The sequence below is a fragment of the Petaurus breviceps genome, unplaced genomic scaffold (genome assembly GCF_028583685.1).
Source record: "Petaurus breviceps papuanus isolate PSGF00001 unplaced genomic scaffold, PetGlider_PUasm1.0 139, whole genome shotgun sequence".
Classification (NCBI taxonomy): domain Eukaryota; kingdom Metazoa; phylum Chordata; class Mammalia; order Diprotodontia; family Petauridae; genus Petaurus; species Petaurus breviceps.
In genome coordinates this window covers 15,883,789-15,895,484 of record NW_027185697.1, presented here as the reverse complement: position 1 = coordinate 15,895,484, position 11,696 = coordinate 15,883,789, and the positions used below count along the sequence as shown (strand labels likewise).

Below are 11,696 nucleotides of genomic sequence, written 5' to 3'. Positions count from 1 at the left end.
AATCCTGCAGGGGACCTAGGATGGGACTCTTGGTCCATAAAATCAGATAATAAAAGGAAGACAGTAAGGCATAGTGGATAGGACAGTGGACTTGGAGTCAGGAAGATATCGGTTCAAATTCTCCCTCAGACACTTGGATGTGCTCTCATGACAAATTATTTAAGCCCCATGGGTCTCAATTTTCTAAAGTATAAAGCAAAAACATTACATTAATGATTTCTAAGGTCCCTTTCTCGCTCCAAAGCTATGATTTTTTGTAGGTCTGAGAAGGAAAGCTCAGGAAGAAGGATGGACAGGACAATTTACCTGAGTTCATGGGCATATGGAGTCTTAAGCAGTCATAGCTTCAGGATGTCTAATTTCCTGGGTGTCCTATCCATATAGGAATAGGAATGGGGATGGAGATGGGGTGGGGATGTGGATAGTGATAGGATTAGGGATCTATCTTAACTGGACCTGAGTTTTCATTAGTTTAGGGAAATCCTGAAAGAGGAAAATCCCTTTCCCAATGCAGTTTGTCCTCTGCCAACTTACAGAGTTACTGAGAACACTGAGAGGTTAAGTGATTTGCCCAGGGCAACACAGTCAGTATCTTTGATAGGCAGGACTTAACAACCCCAATCCTTGTCTTCCTCTTTTGAGGCAGCCTCTTTACCCAGTATGTTAAGCTATGTATGTCCCTGTGATATGCTATAATTACAAACATTTCATCATTGTGCAATCTGAGAGGTTGCTAAAATCTCAGGGGATGACCCATATCTGAACACAAGTTCCTTCTACCATCTACCCCAAGGGTAGCCATCCAGCTTTGATTGTTCTGAAGGGCCCCCACTGAGAAGGGAGCCATGATGTCCCAATTTGGCCTTCCCCCTTTGAGGGGGAAGCCATGACATCCCAACTTGGCTTTCCCTCTTTGAGGGGGGACTCATGATGTCCCAACTTGGCCTTCCCTCTTTGGGATAGCTCATGTTGCTAGAAAGTTTTCTCTAACATAAAACCTAGATTTGTCTTTCTACCACTCGTATCATAGGTTGTGTTTTCTACACTCTTCAGGGAAACAAAACAAATCTAATCCCTCTTACACATGACAGACCTTGAAATACTTGAAGACAGCTAGCACCTGGCATAAACCCCACTGCAAATCTTCTTTTCTCTAGCCTAAAAACCCCTATTTCATAATAATAGGATAATATATTGACACCTAGAAGGAAGCTTAGAGGTCATCTTGTAGAACCCTGTCATTTGAAGAGATGAAGAAACTGAGGCCTATAGAGGCTAAAGGCAGCTAGGTGGTACAGTGGATAGAGCTCTGGGCCTAGAGTGGGGAAGAGCTGAGTTCAAATCCAGCCTCAGACACTCACTAGATCTGTGACCTTGAGCAAGTAACTTAACCTGTTTGCCTCAGTTTCCTCATCTATAAAATGAGTTGGAGAAGGAAATGGCAAAACTACTTCATTATCTTTGCCAAAAAAAACCCAAATGTTTTCATGAAGAATCAGACACAACTGAACCATGAGGATCATGATGATGAAGAGATAAAAGACTTGCCCAAGACCATATAGGGACCAAGCAGCAGATCTGGTGCTCTGGTTCCCAAGTCTGGGCCCTTTCCACTAGCCTGGGATTCCTCTTTTTTGAATTTGTAATGAGATAGTAATAATGACAGCAACAAGCAAAACGATTACAATAACACTAATGCCGTTTCTATAGGGCACAGCACACATGGGGGAGGGCAGAGGCTTCCCAGAAGGTGGACTTGAGGGCCTGTGGACTCAGCCTCATCTGAGCAGCAGATGCTCCTAAAAAATTAATAGCAACATTGCACGGTAGTGGGCCCAGGAGAGGAGCAGGCTACGGAAGAAATTCCATTTAAAAGTGACACTGCCCTGTCTGATATGCATCTAAACACCCCAAACCAAAGGCAACTCATGGTGCATCTGAATATTGTTGGTCAACCTGTTTTTCCATCACAATTCCGCAAAGATTCTTGGAAAGATACTCAAATTGAGGATAAAAAACAAAAGGACATTTGATCATCATTTAATATCAATTTCATAACCTCAAAAAGGGCCAGAGCCTGAACTAATCTACCAGAAGAGCCTGGACCTAACAGCTTCTTTGTTCTCTTCCTATGTCAATGAGGCCAGATGGGGCTGCCTCTGTGGCCATTAAGGATGAAACCCTTAACCTGAGACACTACCTTGAGTAATGAGATTTTTTCTTATCTTAATATTTTTTTTGACATATACTATGTTATGGCATGTTATGGTAAAGAAAACACAGATGACCTGGGTTATCATTTTGATTGACACTTTGTCAAACTCTTATTATATTTACCACCTATTCAATTAGGAAAATTCCTTTCTCATACCATGATTAAACATATATAGAAATCATAAATTTGAATGACACAGTCACCCTGAATTGGGATGGTTCTAAAATGTATTTAAGCATTCTCATTCTTTCATTCAGGCAGTCAGATTTTATCTGGCTCCATACATGTATGTATTTGGCTAGCTTTAAGGGAATAAACAATATGAATTTACCTATCACCTAGCCTGTTTGCCTCCTTTAACCAAACTTTCAGATTGACACATTCAAATAGAAAATACTGTCCATGATGACAGAAATATTCAGGAATGCTGTGGCAAGAATAGCAATGGTGTAGATTTGCTGAACAAGAATGAAATGTAAACTTGCCCTTGTATGAGTTTCTGAGCTCTATTGGATAGTGATGGTGGTAATAATGATGGAAAATGGAAGTGATAGAAGACTATGGGTTTTCTCTGAGACAAAACCAAAGAAGTCATCAAGAAATAAGATCCATAGGGGCGGCCAGGTAGCACAATGAGTAAGAGCACCAGCCCCAGAGTCGGGATGACCCGGGATCGAATCCGGGCTCAGACACTTAGCACCACACCCAGAAACACCTGGCTCTGTAACCTTGAGCAAGTTACTTAACCCCAATTGCTTTAAAAAAAAAAAGAAATAAGATCCATCCTGAAATTGCAACCCAGGGAGCGGAAAATTTCAATGAAGAAGAACAAGAAAGTATCCAACACCATAGGTTAAAATAGACCACACCACACCATGGCTATCCCTCTAGAAGATGTTGGCAAAGGGTGTGGTGAGAAGCTTTCCTTCCAGCTGACTCCATCCTGTACCAATGTGACCTGTTCAAAAGTTGCACTGTGCTTGAGCTTGGGCTGTTACTGGGATTTCCAGGATCATCACAGCAATGGTTGCTAAGACCGTTTACTGTACAGATATGAGTGAAGATCTCCTGGCTATGTGATAACAGAATGTTGCCCTAAACAGGCCTGATTGCAACCAGAGGAGGTGCAGTTAAGGTTAAAGGTTAAAGTTAAAGAACTGGATTGGCTAAAAGATGACTTGTGTACTGATATTCAAGTTCCTGGCAATTAGTCTGAAGAAGAAATTTCTGACTTGTATGCTTATACTACTATCAAAATGGCAATTGATGTTTTAATGATGATGACCTCACAGATGCTTTATTGAAAACACTCTATGGAATTATTCACAATTTGAAAAATGCTTCTACAATCTACTTGTCAATAGAGAAAAGACTAAACTTCACACGTGCACATTTGGACACTACATGTGAAGCTTACAATTGTTTTTCAATTTTCCCCGAATGATCTAGAGAAACTAAGAGTAGCAAAATAAAGTTTATTTTAGAGCCAATTGAAGTCATTCCCCCCAGCTCCTTGTTTATGAATGTATAGAGCAGTTGAAACTCTGGAAGGTTATTGCTGCACCAGTAAATTGATCTCTCAAGTGAACAAAGCTGAAAATACTTCCCTAAGTTGGTTTACTGCAGTTCTTTCTAAACTGTGTTTACAACAAAATCAAAAGCTGACAAACTATTTTGTTTTTTTTTAGAATTAAAAATGATTAATATTAAAAAAACACCCAGTATTTTATCAGTATCTAATAGTATTTAACAATATCTCATTTGATGGAACTAATATGTAATTCTACACTCCGAGACTATAGACAGGTGACATCCTGCTTCCTGGGTTGAGGCAGCAAGCTAGAAAAATAATTTTCAAGCTTGGTTAATTGCAAATTAAGTGCAGAGACTCCTCCCTTTATGTTTCCAGCAGTCTTCCCCGATCCACTTAATGCAAGGATTGCTTGAGAGATAGCTAGAGGTTTTCTGTTCCTTTCTGGCTCTGGGGTACAATCCACAATATCTTCATTCCTTTTTTTTTGTTACAAAGAGAATTAAAATGGTAAAAAAAAAAGGGCTCTAAATGGCTGGATGATCTGTTGCCCTGGCTGTTTTGTGGTGAATATTTCACCTCTGTCCTCAGAATATACTGCCTCCTTATTCCCAGGAGTGCCTTATCCCAATGATGCCTTCCATGTAGCAGACTAATTTCCTAAACTATATAGGATATTTTAGCGCTGTATTCACCTCTGGGACTGCAGATGGCTACTGCCACTGTTGATTTAATGAAATGCATTTCTGCAGTGTTAGGAGAATTTCTAAGCAGCTAACACACTGCTCATCCCTGCCACACCCAAGGCAGTCATTTCTAGAAAAATGAGATGAGAAGAAACATTATATATATTTGAAATTCAGAGAGTCACAATTTACTAAACTGAGCTTGACATTAACCTGCACAAAATTCAAATATGATTCCTTTTCATGGAATCAAGGCATCTTCATGGAGAGTGCATTGACTATTGAGGAAGAGGACATGTGTACAGATCTCATCTCTGATGGGACAAGTGACTGAGCAAGTCACAATTTCCCCAGGCCTCAGGTTCCTCATCAGTAAAATGGATGGGCTATGAAGTCCCTTGGAGCTTTAAAACTATCATGCTATATTTTTTTCTTAAGGACACCACCCATGGGCATCAGCTAAAATGGACTGACTGAAAGAAATGCTTCTGACATGTCAGTGGCTTGTTCATTTTTTTTTTTTTGCTTCTTCCTTTGCTTTTATAGAGAAACAAAATGTGACAAAGAGAAAAATCATAGAATTTCAAGGTTTGGAGGAACTCTGGAACCTGAAATATCAGAGCACAGAGGGGACCCAGCATACTGGAGACAGGAAGAACCTTAGAACAGAAAATACCAGAACTATGGAAAACACTGGCTCTGGAGTCAATGCATTAGAGTTGGGGTTGTAGGACATAGGTTCAAGTCTGAGTTCTGCCACTCAGGATCTGTGAATTATGGGTCAAGTCACTTAAAGTGTCCCTGTTTCATCCTCCTCATCTGTTAAATGATGAGATTGTCACATGATGGCCCTTTCAATTCTAACTATGATTCTATGACCTCAGACCATAGAATGGTGAGCTAGGAGGGACCTTAAAACATAGATAATCAAATCTAGAAGAGTATTTAGAAAATACAATGTCACAGCTTGAAGGGACCTACTTTGGTTTGCAAAGTGGGTGACACTGACCCCTAGAAGAAGAGGATCCAAAGGTTTAAAAAAAATAGATTTCCAGGGGGTTACTGAGTATTTTTTTTTAAAGGGTGAGGGAGGCTGCATAAGTTTGGGAACCTCTGTGGGTTTAGAGCATAGAATGTGAAAGTTAGGAGAGACCTTAGGATACAGAATGTAGAATTTAAGTGAGAAAGGACTTTAGAGATCACTTGATCCTATTCTAATGATTTCTCACTTGAAATTTGGGGCATCATGATGCATTTTTGTAAAATTCACCATGAAACTGGGGCAGCATTAATTTTGGCAATGACATCTTCACCACAAATATAATTTTCATCCAACTCAGTGTCCCCTTTTAATATTTTTGTAAGCTCTCCTCCCCAGCTTCACTATTAAAAAAAATTAAGGAACAACATGTTGAGGGTTCAGTGACTGAATTTGTTTTCTCTAAAATGGACAGGACAGGTATGGTTCCCCATTCTCTCCATAATAGGAGTCTTACTTCTCACCACAATAAAAGCTTCTAAAGCTTCCTTGAATTACTCTTCTATGTCTTGTTTCTTTGTTCAGAGAATGTTTTTAACTTCTTTCCATTCCCTCTTCCAAATCCTACATCCAATCCCTCCATTTTAGGAAATATTGATTTGTGCTGTTTTCTGAATTGACTGTGAAGTTCTGGACATATCACTGAATATCCTTAAGTCTCACTTCTTCATTAAAAAAAGGGCTCTCACAATGAAATCTTACATCCCTTCTGTAGCAAGGAATTTTGGGTGGGGTGGGGTTTCTACTGAGAATGAGGATTATGCTGACTCTGAATAAGTTTCTCCCATAATCTTGATGCTCTACAGAAACTTAATTCTCTTAAAAGTTATTCCACTGGAGATCAAATACATCACATGTCCTTTCCTTTGTCTCCTTATATTTGACAAACACCATGTATTTTCACCAGAAAATTCCTGTAATCGACATTCCCATCAACTCTGAGTCCAAAGTGTTTCTCTGTCATCCTTAGGAGCAGGACTGGTCATCTATTTAGGAAAAATAGGCTGTCACCTACAAAGTGTGTTGAAAAATGAAAAAAGGAATGTTTCCCTCCAATTGCCTTGGCTATCTGCTTTTCTTGTTTCCACCCTGTCTCCCTTCCTGTAGGACTTAATTTAAATTATGAGGGAACTAAATAGGATGGGTAGCAGGGGGAAAGTTGAGGAAAAAGTCATTTTCATTCCTTGTTAGACACAGAATAGAATCCAAATTTCTTAGGCGTGCATTCAAGGATCTCTACAATCTGGTACTGTTGCCCAAACTGCTACCCTAAGTTCATATTGCTCCCATAGAAAGGCACTATATTGTAGTAGAAAGAGCAATGACTTTGCCAAACAGACTAATTAATCGGCATTGATAGGTTACGAAGCACATCTTTTAGGCACTCATGAAAGATATGAAACTTGCAAAAATTTATGGGGAAATTAATGTTCATTTAAGAACATAAATGGTAAACCATGGAGAGCAAAGTGGTTCCCAAGACTGAAAGAAGCTCAATCCTCAATTCAAGAGCTGGGCAGAATTTCAAGGGTCAATGGTAAAAAGTACATATTTTGTACATCTACATCTTATGTAGATGCCTATTGTTCAAAGGACTAGAAGTATGCAATTCTTTGACTAAAGACTGCTGGATCTGGAGTCAGGAAGACTGCTTCAAATCTCCTTTCTCTCCCTTGCTGGCTCACTTAATCATTTTCCATTTTGTCCTGAATACAGCTTCTTTGTACATATTTGTCTGCTTGTTTTCTCCCCTATTAGATTGTACTCTCCTTGAGGGCAGGGATTATCTTTTGCCTCTTTTTGCCTCTGTAGCCCTTAACACAATACTTGGCACATATTAAGTAGTTAGGCAATTAATGTTTATTGACTGACCACCTCTGAGTCTCAGTTAACCTATCTGTGAAATGGTGACAATGATACCTCTAAAGCCTCCTTTACAGAGTGGTTCTGAGACTCAAATGTGAAAATGTAGATAAATAACTGTATAACAGTTATAATATTACTAAATAGTGATTCTCATTACAGAATCTATTAGAGTCCTTTGCCTTTCTTCATTTCCATGTTCTTGCTTTCTCCTTCCCTCATGAGCAAAGAGAATTGACCAACACTTCACACCATATACCAAGATAATCACCAAATGGACGCTTAGAAAGGAAAGATGACATCATAAGGAGATTAGGAGAGAAAGGGAGAAATTACTTTTTAGATCTATGAATAGAAGAGCTTCATGATTAAACAGGTAGCAGGATCGCTGTCATCACAGAAAGTAAATTAGATAATTTTGATCTTATAAAATTTAAACATTATGCACAAAGTCTAATGTCCTTGCTTAGACAGGAAATAGGTAAATGAAAAAAAATGCAATAAGTTTCTCTGATAAAAATTTGACATTGTCCTCTCCTCTCCATTAGGAGACATAATAGCTCAATGAAAAAAGTGCTGAACGTCAAATTTGAATCCTGGTTCTGCCATTCATTTATTTCCTTTATTATCAAAGGATATCTCTGGGCTTTCTGTCCTTAATTTCCTTCCTCTGTAAAAAGAGGTGGGTGGGCTCCCTGATCTCTAAGTTTCCTTTCATTTTGAGATTCATGTTCCTATGAAGTATTGGCCCAAGGCTAAATTTTTCCGTAAAACTCTTCTTGATCATTTTCTTCCAGAAGCATCCTGTCAATTGTAAATCACTTTGGGCAGAAAGATCACTGGGTTTGGAGGAGACAATAACAGTGTAGAAGTGGACTCCTCATCAGTTCTGAGTTTGAGCCCATTTCTTCCTCTAGGTTTCTTTTTCCTTAATTAGAGTGGATGAGACCTAGTTCTAAGTCCTCTAAAGCTATGAGAATGGGGGCTCACCTGAGGTAGAAATGTGGATGTGAAAACAGAGCCAGAGTAGCCACAGCTGTGGCAAGAATTAGAGCGAGGATCATCTGCTTACCGAAAGGATGGTTGTCCCCATCCTTCCTTTAACTGCAAATGCCAAACATGGGTACATGGTGAGTGGTGGCACCCTTGAGAGTAAAGAATGATGATATATCCATGTTTGTACTATAAGTTGTACTCTCCTCTCATCCAAGAGATAAACTGAGGCAATTGAGAAAGGATCTCTACCTTCTTGGGAAGCAGCCAACTGAAGGGGAAAAAGGAGAGCAGAGCCCAGAAGTTTTGAATATCTTTTTCTTAACCTCGATGCCTAAATCTAGAGTCCCTGTCCATGTCCCTGCCCCACCTTGGAGAGCTCCTGAGTACCAAGGGAGAAGCCTTACCAAGCTGCCTTCCTGGTCACTCAGAGGTCATCTTTGACTTCTGAGGGGACAGGTTAAAACGATAGATGACAGGCTTGTCTGCTTTGGGGAAGCCCAGCAGAACGAAGACTGGAGATTCTTGCAGAAACAAAACCGAAAACACTTTTGTGGGTCCCTTTTCCCCCACCCTCCACTGAGCTGGATTTTCATCACCTCTGCTGAGTCATCGCTCTGCAGCTGCTCCTTTGTCCATCCAGCCCTACTGAGGCTCCCTGGAAGGCCGGGGAATCCGCCGGGTCCTGGGGAGAGTGAGCCCTTGAGGGGCTGGGGGATGTCTATGAGAAAGAAAGTTGGAGACCAAAAGGAGGAGGAATGGGAGAAGGGGGCGAGAGTGGACAATAAGAAGGTGGGGGAGGAAGAAGAAAGGAGAAGGGACTAAAGAGAGAAGAATGGGAAGAAAGCAGAGAAAAGAGAGCAGAGAAGGGAGAGGCAGAGGGAGGTTAGGACCGAGATCTGGGGGCGTTGTTCAGAGAGAGCACGTGTCAGATGGGGAGCTTCTGCGGCGGCGGCTGATGCTTCTGCTACAGGAATGAATGACTCAGCACAGGCCTGCTGCAGTTCTGGTGGGGCGGGGGAGGAGACCTTGCTTTGCAGTCGAGCTCAGCCCAGCGCGACCCAGCCCAATCCTGCCTTGTCTTGCCCTGCCCTCTTTTCCCCATCTTCCCATTAAGTCCAATCCAGTCTCTGGCCCTTACGCCCCCGCAAGTCTCTTCCTACCCAAGGGTCAGTCCCTTCGTCCAACTCTCCAACCTAGCTGGTCCCCTAGGAGCCCCCTGGGAGACTGCAGGGGTATCCCTGGAGGACTACTTGCAGTAAGAGGCTCTTGGCCTAGCTCAGCCAGCCCCCCCCACTGGGCCACCCCATCGGACAGTAGCTACATGACGAGCACCTCCATCCATCCTTCACCAATCTCAGGCTCAGAGCCTGGCGCGAGGAAGGGTCTCCTCGCTGCCTCGGCCTGGATTTCAGGGGTTCGAGAGCCTCAGGAACGTGAGGTAGCTGCTCAAGTGCCTTTGTATAGGAATCCTACCCCCCCCCCCCCCTTTTCTGCTTCTGGTCTCTACCCTTTCCTTCTCCCTCCCCTATCCCCTTCCTTCTACGCCTTGCTTTCTCCCTGTTCCCACTTCTCTCTTAGTTTGCCTAATTACTCCCTTTTCTCCTTCTCTTTCTCCCACACTTCATCTTTTTCCATAAAACTTCAGACTTGGAAGGCGCCTCGGAGACCTTCTAGTCCAGGAGTGCTGACCCTTTTTGTGTCCTGGTTCTCTTTGTCAGTCTGGTAAAGCCTATGGTTTCCTCAGTAAAATATCTTAAAATTCATAATAGAAGGAAATGCTAAATTTTGGTTAAGGATTAATTAAACATGAAGACGTAATCCCCCCAGCCATGCTTCGGCATCCCCTGAATTCTGCACACGGACCCCTAGACTCCAAGTTAAGAAACTGATCTGCCCAAACAAGAATCTCCCTCTTCCTTCTCCCTCCTTTTCCTCCACTTATTTCCTTCCTCTACCCTTGTCCCCTTCTTTCCCATCTCCCCCTTTTCTCTTTTCCTCTTCCCTTGTCCCTTCTTTCCCATCTCCCCTTCTTTCTCTTTTCCTCTTCCCTTGCACCCTTTCCTTCTCTTTTTCTCTCCTCTTGCCCCTTATTTCCCATCTCCCACTTTATTCTCCCTTCTTTTCCCCCTGTTTCCTTTCCCTCCCTTTGCCCCCTCTTTCCTATCTCCTTTCTCTCTCCTTTTCCTTCCTCTCCCGAAGCTCCCCCTCTCACTTTCCCCCTTCTTCCCACCCCCTTCCCCCCTCCCCCCCCCCCCTGGCTCCCACCTTCCCAGCCCTTCCTCGCTTCTTCTCAAAATTGCTGCAGTGTTGAACTTTTGCCAGCAGGACAGACTGCAGTCGCTACAGCAGCAATAGAGGCAGAGCGGGGCCACTCCCATCTTGGTGATGGGGAGACAGGACTGCAACTGGCTTCGGTGCAGGGGCCGCCTGACCCACTCTTTAAGTTTTTCTAAGTGCTTCCTGCCGCACCTCCCCCCCCCCCCCCCCCCCCCCCCCCCCCCCCCCCCAGGCCCCGCATTGAACCAAAGACAACTCCAGGGACTCCCCACCCAATCTTCTTGCCCCTGGCTAAATCCTGGCTATCACTCTATGACCAAATACAATTCACCCTCATCCTTGTAATTCTTTCTTATCTTACTGACAGGAGGCGCTGTAACAAAAGGCAAAGTGATGCTGAGATTCTGTTGCTGCATTTTCTGTTTCCTGCTTCCTAGACCTTAACACCCTTTGTCACTCAGACTCTTTTCTCCTGGGTCATCTTTTCTAATAGATGGGAAACTGAGTCAGGAGTGTTGCGGAGCTGTCTCGAACTGATTCTCGAGTGCCTATTGTTAAATTTTCAGTGTGAGCATCCACACCTCCGAAACTTGCAAATGCTATATGAGGCTTTATTTTTAATTTTGTTGATTTCTTAGACTTCATAAAATGTTGGAAAATACATCAATAATGGTTAAATTTAAAAGTGGGTCGTGAGTACATTTTTATATTCCAGAGAGCCTGTTGTTAAATCATTTAGAGCTCACCCCTGTGAGAACTGCTAGGTATTGTGGGGCTAGCCAGGTGAAAGCAGGCAGGGGCATTTACTTACATTTTGCTTTTGGAAGCTCAGGGAGGACAACTGTTTTGACTTCCCGTTAATAGAAAATGCTGTCCCCTCCCTCCTGGATTCCCCCACAAGGACAACTGCCATTTCTCTCCCTGTACTTGGTAACAAAGACTAGCTGTACCTTTAGTTGGTCATTATATAGTCTCCTTGGAAACAGTTTCTCTTACACAGGACCAGCATCTACAGTTAGGAGGGGCCTTAGCTCTCTCCTAGTTTCTTTCTTTCTTTCTTTCTTTCTTTCTTTCTTTCTTTCTTTCTTT

General features: G+C 42.4%; 1 pseudogene; it reads left to right on the top strand.

The window, feature by feature from the left end:
- The first annotated feature begins 2,137 nt into the window (after nucleotides 1-2,137).
- Nucleotides 2,138-3,790, top strand: LOC138145831 (methyltransferase-like protein 22; annotated as a pseudogene).
- The last annotated feature ends 7,906 nt before the right edge of the window (nucleotides 3,791-11,696 follow it).